The sequence below is a fragment of the Sceloporus occidentalis genome, unplaced genomic scaffold (genome assembly GCF_023333645.1).
Source record: "Sceloporus occidentalis isolate IW3139 unplaced genomic scaffold, rSceOcc1.0.p SCAF_18, whole genome shotgun sequence".
Lineage (NCBI taxonomy): Eukaryota > Metazoa > Chordata > Lepidosauria > Squamata > Phrynosomatidae > Sceloporus > Sceloporus occidentalis.
The window spans coordinates 14,402,598-14,412,001 of record NW_028316998.1 but is presented as its reverse complement, the minus strand read 5'-3'; positions in this window follow the sequence as shown (position 1 = coordinate 14,412,001).

Here is a 9,404-nt window from a genome sequence, read left to right as displayed (position 1 = left end):
TGGCTGATTTTATTTTTTGTACCCTTCGTGACAATGGCTGATTTAACATTTCTGCGGTGCTTTGATTGTATCATATCATTTACTATAAAAAAAAGTATAACATTTTTTTTTTTTTTGCTTTTTTAAGGGGCAATAAGTACAAGTAGCGTTTTGCAATTTCAAAACCATTTTTTCCAAATCTGGTCATTCTTCCCCCATATGCTATCTTTGAAGCCGGCCAATGCAATTTACCCCATCAAACCATATATTTTTGAAGACTAGACACCCCGGGGTATTTGAAATGCTAGTATTTTAACTATTTCCATGCACTAATTCTACTACTAGTCTTTGTCAAACTTTTTTTCCACACACACTTTACTTCATGTATGAATTTACAGCTCCATACCACCCATGCATGTTTTGCATTGTTTTGGGGCAACAAAGCCAAATTTGGGGCCTCCTGGATAAGTCGTTGATGTGTTCTTGGAGAAATTTTTGTAGGCCAGCCACTCCTGGGAAGGTTCACCATGATTCATTTTTTTTCTCTCACTGGAGTGCCACAGCCTTAAAAATGGCTTTGTAACCCTTTCCAGACTGTCAATGAATTTGTTTCTCGTCTGTTCTTGAATTTGTTTAGATCGCATCATGTGCTGCTTTTTGAGACACTTTAGCCTACAGGTTATATTTAATTAATGAAAGAAATTAGAAGAAAAATATTTTTTCACAGCAGCTACTGTGCAGCTATTGAATATCTTCTTCTCTGGGCTTTCTTGTTTCTTTTCTGATAGTGGCATGGACATTATGTGGGCCTCAGCTGCTTGCCCAATGTTTACCCTCAGTCCCTTCTTTGGTGTTCACGTACAGTGCATAACTAGGGGAAAATGTGTATAGGGGTGACAGCTCTGCCAGGTCCTTTGTGTGGCTCTACAGTATAGTGTCCCTCCAGTGTTGCAGCCGGTCCGCCAAGTGCCACTATGGATAGACCAGATTGTTGACTTTGTTGTGATTATTCTGTAACAACCAATACTGGATACTGATTTCACTAAACCTAAGGGCCAAAAGAGCTATTTCCTTTTAAATTTTATGTCTCTAAAGGAGGACTATGTTCCATTATCCTATTGAACTAGATTTACTTAATAACCTTGATAGAAGTTGTAGAAATCAGCCAAGTGAACCAAATTGTAATTTACTCCAATGTGATTGTTACTGTTCCAGGGTAACACTTTTGTACCTATTGTTCCTTTTTCTAAGATGTCCCTAATTTTTTATTGATTACATTTTAAATAGTTTTCTATGAAGTAAAATTTCATGTTTCTCCTCTTTTTTATATGCAATTAAACTAATTTTAGCAGTAAAAAAACAACTTAATAATATTGCTTAAACTTAGCACAAATATTTTATCAATGCAGCATTGATTTCTGGAGAGTACACAAGGTGATGTGTGATTTGAGAATTTTGGATTCTGGTTTCATGTTGACCTTATTTAACCGCTTGTACTTTGTGGAGCAGTGTGTTGTTTATCTGAGACTGTTGGATTAGAACAAATAAATCATTCAGCACACACTTGGACAACATGTTGTCCCTGGAGCTGTTGCTGGACTACATTGTCTATCATCCTTATACAGTCTTTATCTGAAACAGGACTTTAGTTCAATAGCTGGGAGGTTTTCTAATGTTTGCATTTAAAATTAAACTAAATTATAAATATTATATGTGCCCTTGTTGTATACCTGGTATATGTTCCTACTCAAGGACACCTAAGAAACATAACATCCAAGTAAAGTCCAATAATTTGTTCAAAGGGTGTCCCAAATGCCTTACAATGCTGTAGCCCTTATCTATCTCCTGGGAAAGGGGAATAAATATTTGAAAACTGAGTCCTTGACCTCACAGAATGTTTTTTTTTTTTTTGAGGAACAAATTGATTCCAAGAGCACAATTAATATATACATTGTATCTCTTGTGGCACTACCAAGTCCAAAAGAGGTGTTAGCTTATGTGCTAGGTGGGGCACTATCTGTGAACCCCCTGTGAAGTAGAAGAGGTAGGACAGTGCTCATATTTAATTTTGAATAGACTGGAGGAACCAAGCCAGGATTTTGAAAGCCTTTCTGTGACTTTTTTAAAGCCAAAGGTACAAGGCAAACATTAAATCTCCCAGAAGCTATAAAATCAGAGATATTGTTGAATAACCAGGGAAAGTCCCCCATTCTCCCCAGGCTCGGACAAATTTATATACCAATGCCAACCTGGACCTGGGAATTCTGTTTGAGAGGAGCTTTTATTTAATTACAATTAACTTGTTAAAGCAGCACTAGCAGCAAGTATAAGCCAGATAAGACTTTTTTATTAATTATTTAAATAAACTGATGTTCATGTACCTTGCTGCACTGAATGAAAGAAGAGTTGTCTAGAGTCAGGTAACTGTGATGTCTCAGCTGCTGATGTCAGAAATGTTCCTTCCCTGTGCTGCAATAATAGCAATGAAGGTCTGTTAATGAGAAATCATACCAACATACCCTTTGTAACTATTTTATGGTAAATCTTTTGCATAGATTATCACTTGTCATAAACAAACTAATCAATATTACCTTATTACAAAATCTGGGAAATTAAAGGTAACAAATTAATTTATTATAGCTACTTATAGCTTGTGTTTTTTGACTATTTTTGTAATTGTTTGTGTGTTCTTGCTATAATGTGAAGGTTTTTTTATATCTCAAGGATGCTGAGATGTATATTAATCAGTTTCCTGTTCTGTCATCTCATCCTCGCCCTATCCTTACAAAGACTGCTAGAAACTAGGGTTTGTTCGAATGGGTTGTAGTTAGTCAGGAGTTGTCAGGAGAGTTGTGGCTTCAACTCAACTGTGCTATACATTATGAAAGCCCATTACCAATAAGCGTCAACCACAGGAAAAGCATGGCTGGCCCTATATAATGCATGGTTAAATCAGTGAAACCTCACAAAAGTTTACTTTGTCTGCTTACTGTGCGTTTGTGTCAGTAGTCTTGCATAAGAACATGTTGGTTCAATACGTCCTGCAAGTATGGAACTTATGGAAGTAGTACTTTTTTTTAATCAGTTTACCTATTTAAGTGGTAAACTCTCCTCTCCACCAAGTTATACATGTTGAGATCCTTTAGTCTTTCCTGATAATTGTTATCCTGCAACCCATTTGCCATTTTAGTAGGCCTCATCGGAGCTCTCTTCCCAATGTCTACTGTATAATCTTCTGGAAATGGGGTCTCCAGAACCATACACAATACTCTAGGTGAGATCTGATGACAGATCTCTAAAGTGCCATAATCACCTTCTTTTTCTGTCTACTAATGCCTGGGACTATACAAAAAAACACAGTATAACGTATAAATTTTACCCTTTCAATGTTGTATGTATTTTATAATAAAAAATAACCACAATACATCTGCACTAGCTAAATATCACCGATCATCATAATTGTAATTAACAATATAATTTAAATCTTGCATAAATACTGCTTTCCAATATAAGATTTCAATTTGGCAACAAACACTACAAATATGAGACTAAATAGTAATAAAAAGACTCTAACCCTACTACAACCTCTTGGCATTATAGCTACAATACAACTCTACTTCTATAATGATCTCTACTCATTATAGTGCTAATAATGCTAGCTCTGTGAATCTCTACATAGATGTATACTTTATGAATACATTATTTAACTTACTTTGCAATGTGCCTTTGATCTCATTGGAGATGCAGTAGCTCTCTTTGTTTTTGGAATTGCCGCGTAATTAGCGATGGTTGTGTTGTGATACGCCCGCTAAACATTTATGTGCATTTGGGTGTGTTTTTTTGTGCTCGGGAGTTCAATACCTTGCTAATAAGTCTGATTTTAGTGTGCAACCAAAATTTCCCGGTAATGTGTAATTTTTTATATATATATATATATATTGTTGCATCCAGCTTACAAACTGTATATTCAACCACATTGGGCATGATAAGCCCAAATTGTTTTGTAAACTCTTATTAGGTGCACAACATAAGACAATGTTTGAATGTAAATAGAATTATAGAATCTGTTTGTTTTGTGCCTCTGCGTAATGCATGCACATGGGAAAGTTGACTTCTTATTTCTTATACATACTAATATGTTACCCAGTTAAACATTGCGATGTGATGCAAGAAAAAACATCTGACTATTAAGCAAATAAAACAAATGAAAACCCATGTGTGCATAGAGCATATGACTTTTTATACAATCATTTTGGGATTAGACACAGCAAAACTACAATTCCCTGCGCAATATACAGCGCTTAATATGATTAGGGGGTTAAGATAAGACACTTTAGCTTGAGGATGGACACATTCAGGCCTTTTGAAAATAAAAAGGTGCTTTCATTGATTGGAACCAGTCTTGTTTTCAATGTATTAATTAGTTTCTGCAGGTATATCACCAAATAAGCCCTGATGTTCCTATGAATCATGCCTGTCAGTAAAAAAAATAGATACCATTAGCCAATATCAAAGTAATTTTTCACTGTAATGGTATTTGGAAACCTCCACCCATTTTCTGCCAACCCCACTTTTTTCTTAACCCTTTATACGCACAAGTAAAAAATTTGTTGACATCATAATTGTAAACAGATTTTAATAGTCTAGACTGTAAGCTCGTTTGAGCAGGGCCCTCCTCACCTGTTGTCTCTGTAAGTCAATTTGGTATGTTACATGCTACTTGTTATGTCTTCTCTACCCATTGTACAGCGCTACGGAATTTGATGGCGCTATATAAAACAATAAATAATAATAATATGCAGAAGGCCATATCTCACATGACAATGTTAAGGTAGCTAACAGCCCCTGCGTGGGGTATAAATCACACTGACAAAACCAATACCTAAGGTAAAGAGGAATTATTTAAATGTAACAATTTGCCACAATTCAGCAATTTTAATTATTTCATGACTTTTTCCACATTGCATGATTTTTATTTATTTTTTTATTTAATTTGCATTTTCATCAGTATTTTGTAAGCCTAACTTAGATTTGTATACCATAATGGTAAAAATCGGATTTTATACTTTTAACCCCTCTTAAATGCATAGCATTTTGATCGGGAAAAGTCAACCCCACAGCCTTATGTTTAACTAACTTAATTTATTAAGATTAGTTATATCTTGTTTTTTCCTGTTACAATAATTAAGGATTTATTCTTAAAATGATAGGAGTTATTTTAGGGAAATTCAGACTCTTAGCAAGTGGAGGCCAAAATTGCTTAATAATTGGATTATTGTTGTTGTTATCATGCAACTGCAAAATCTAAAGCAGAGGAAATGACTGATGTCTTTAATGTTATATATATTTGCTCTTTTTGAACTGATATGGAAACAATTTGACAACAGCAAGATTGCCATCTCTTCATCATATAATCAGTTGAAACCACAAATGAAAGTTCCTGTTAAATGATATGTCTGTCTCAACTGAGCCTACAGGTTATTCTGCAATCATCCCTGCATGGTATAAGGATACAAATAGTTTAATTAATAAGGCCTCTTATAACCTCAAACTATTTGTTGGACTTGTAAACCTCCACAGTGGAGTGGTAAATATATAAACATACATGTAGGGTCTTGATAAAGAACCCCCTGGGATTCAGTTGAATCATTCTATTGGGGCTTTTACCACCAGTCTGGGGAAAAACAGAAGACAGTGTTTTATCATCTCTGTTTACAGAGGAGACTGTCAGAACTTTGATGCTCTAAAAGTAATATATTTAATAAAAAAACTAATAGACTATTCTTTTCTGTGACTCATAGAATTTTACACCAAGGATACATTTTTAAACATAGCATTTATAGAACTTGGCACTTAGATCAAACAAAATGCTACACTATATTCCACAATGTTGTTTTTAATCTATCTATCTATCTACACTATTTTTTTTTACACATATTGTATTGTGTTAAGTAAAGAAAAAAGATTACTGACATTTCCAACCATTCTCAGAAGATACCATTCATTTTTCCTTTTTGACCAATATTATACCTTTTATATAGAGGCACCTGGCTGTTTACCACATGTGTGTAAATCCTAAAGACCCTAAAGAATACAAACAAGTCTACTGTAGAATAACAACATCACATTCTTCAGTAAATGAGTAGTACTGTTCCATACACTATGTTAAAATTTAGTGTTACAGATAGCATAACAATGTGGCATATTTGGTGCAGATTAAAATGAATTGTGAATATTGTCTATGCCTGTCCCATAATACATTTAGTATATTATGTAATTTTTGGAATATATGTTGTTTTTATTTAAGTGTTTTCTTAGTTCAGTGGACGTATACATTCCTGTTCACTGACACTGAAAAGTTAAGCCTTTCGGGGCCATTGGATACCACAAGTAGCAAAATATACTTTCACCCTTCTGGCACTGACAGGGTTAAGGATACTTACGCAAATCCTAGTAATGTCTTTAGCAATGGAGAGTATGTTAAATAATGTGTAGAAACCCGTACGTGTTAGTCAAGCAACAAACTCAGGGAGATCATTTTCCCAGAACCCACGAGTGATTTGGACCACAGAGTGTTTTGCTTGCAGGGGTTTTCCACGTTTTCCAAACTTTCTTTTTCAATTACAAATACATTTTGAAATTATATTGCTAATTAAATGTGCCCGGTAAAAGTAGGCCATATTTATACAGCGTTTCTAGCACAAAGTGCTTACACTCAAGAAGTCTATAGAGACATTCCATTGGTTTCCATGGCGATTGCGTTACATTTTAGAAAGTTGTCTTAGAATTACTGTTTGTAAACGTGGTATAGTGTATGCCTGTGTCTGTACGGAAAACAAAATCACAATTACTTTCAGTACAGGTATTTTAGAAAAGTATGACAAGGAGAAGTGACCGGAAAGCCCCCAATACATCAAATGAACATGGACAAGAAGCTGAAATGTGCAATTAATTTCCTACAAGACATTACAGTGATGCAATGTATGAATATCTCTGTGAAGAAAATTGCTTAGATGGAAATGTGAATAAATCATACCAGATCTTTTGCATTAATTGGAATCAGACAGGAATTGCAGAATCGTTTTTCTCATGTGTCTTTAACGTTTAACTCTTACCACAGCCCCTACACCTTTAAATCTACTGTGTTATATCACCATAATAGACAGTCGATTAAATTTACAGTTTCTCTTGTTTTACATTATTATGGTCGTGGTTAAAATAAAACACGAACACAAGTGAACCATAAATAAATTACACCAATCAATAACATATGGTATATATAGGCAATTTCGTTTTGGAAATGGATTTCGTAACTTCGTAAATGTATGTGTATTTTAATAGTGTCACATTAAAACAATCATTGTGAGAAAAATACAAAACAAACAGTATAACCTGCAAATGCAGTTTCACATTTTTATTACCGGTAATGATATCACGTGGTTTTACTGAACTTCGATCTTAGGGAAACTGATTTTTTTATTTAGGAAAAGTGATATATATATATATATATATATATATTACATTTCATTGTAAGAAGTGATTTCGTTGCTGCAACCATCGCAGAAGCAAAATTCGTTGCATTTTTTTTCTAAATGTAAATGATAATTAAGATTGGAGGCTAACCTGAATTTCAATGCTTTAATGTCCCTGCCCTTTGACTTTTCCATACCTGTCCTTTGTCTGGACAAAGCTTAGCTTTGAAGAAACCCTTGAACATTTCAAAACCTGTTTTATACTGGTTTATAACCTTAGGAGAAAAAACACAGCGATTTACATAATTTATTCGAAACCTTGTGTTTTTCATAGCTGGTTTGCAAATGTGTATGAGTTTAAATTATTTTATTGCAATCCGAAAAAAAATGTAGTGGATTTTGCTCTAAATGAATGCTATATTTACATTAATTTTGACCTATAAAAAAATCCTGCACCTATGATTTATGTTACCCTGCAATAGTCAGAGAAGCTATATACATTATGACACGTGTGAACACCTAAATTATTATTTCGTTTTGTTTAAGACTTTAGGTGAAAGAATTGCATTTATTTCTTAAAACTCCTTAAAACAAAGAAAATGCAGAAAGCTTGGAAACTTTTTTTGAAATCTGATGTGGAAATTTCCCCCCGGGGCAGATTAGTGAATTGCAGGATTTGATAAATGCTCATTTTACCTTCTTTGATGATAGTATTGTAGTATTGCTTTGTAAACAGTGTGTAAATACAATGCATAGGATTAATCTGCTAAAATTGCTCTCAATAGCACCTGTTGCAAAGTATAAGGGATATTGCAACTGTTAATGAGAAGGGCATCAATTTCTTTCTTTATTGTGTGTGGGAATACAACTGGAAACACAACACAAATACTTACCCCAACGATGCACTGACCCCAACACACTGTATTATATGTGGAGCAAAATATACTAAGTATACAAAAAAGTTATTTGAATTTAAGCTCTAAACAGTGAATGTATATACAATCTGAGTGCACTATACAGATCTACTGTATGTTTTTATGCATGACTAAGTAGATATATATTTTTATTTTACAGGTAAACAGGTATAAGTTTTTTTTTAAAATAATACCAACTATTATTCCCAGTGATTTGTAGCTCTGTTGGAGAGCTATACAGTAGGTAGTCAGACCTTTATAACTGTATAATAATACAGTTATAATAATAATAATAATATATGTGTGTGTATATTGTATGTATAAATGCATCGCAGAATTATGAAGATATACAATATTTCTTAACAGCTCCTACACACAAAATAAAGGGCTAGCTATATTCGGTCCACCTCTATAACCGGTGTAAACTGAAGATAGATGTATAAGCTTTTGGGAATTGATAGTTGATGTGCTGTGAATAGCATATTTCATGCCTCATTACTTTTGAACTGCCCCTCCTCTCTGCTTAGCGTAACTCTTTCCCTGATCTCTATACACAAATTACAATCATAGATGCCTTCTGTAAGGTCCTCTGCATTTTTTTTATTGATAGGTCTGTCTTCAACAGGTAGCTAGAAAACATAATCTTTGGGACTATCCAGGTGATTCACATGGTTTAGACTTTCTCCAAGACAAAAGTGTTACAATTATTATTACGCTTTGCTTTATTATTTCACTTATCATAATGTAATATCTTTCAATTGCTTATGTCAACAGCAGATGAAAAAGAAAAAAATCCTTGGGTGCCTGTTGCACTTATATTATTATTCTATTATTCTTCCCAAGTGTAACATATGGGATAATTATGAAGTGCTGCATAAACCTACCTGCAGAGGTGGCGCTACTGCAGCAGCTAGTTAATCTATATGCCTTTTCTCTCTCTATTCATCTCTTTGCCTAATGTCCCCCCAAAAACTAGAGCCACAACTGCTTAGTGTATAAGCACAGTTGCTGTAAGGTAGACATTTAAAATTATCTCAAA